Below are 387 nucleotides of genomic sequence, written 5' to 3' on the forward strand. Positions count from 1 at the left end.
ACCCAATGTGTAGTCCTGCTTTCATTACTAATATTTTTGTTCAGTATAATTAGATCCTGAAGTAAAGGTACATTTTAGTAATCTGATAAGCCTTAAAACCAGTGATTTGTAATTTCTTTACCTGTACAGATATTAAGCAGAGACATGAAAGCTGTACTGTATTCAGATTATTTTGAAGGGAGAGTAGATAAGGAATTTATAAATCTTTGTTTCTCTAAGTTTACTAATAGTAATAGTTTTCATTTGTTTCGTTTAATTAAAACATAATATTCATGTTAGTAGTGGGAGTTTTAGAAATATTATTACCTGTTATTTTTACATAATTTTAATATGCATAAACTTGATTGATTTGAAGACTTGCTTCACACAATACAGCATGTCTGTTGG

Source organism: Penaeus monodon, chromosome 33 (genome assembly GCF_015228065.2).
Source record: "Penaeus monodon isolate SGIC_2016 chromosome 33, NSTDA_Pmon_1, whole genome shotgun sequence".
Classification (NCBI taxonomy): Eukaryota; Metazoa; Arthropoda; class Malacostraca; order Decapoda; family Penaeidae; genus Penaeus; species Penaeus monodon.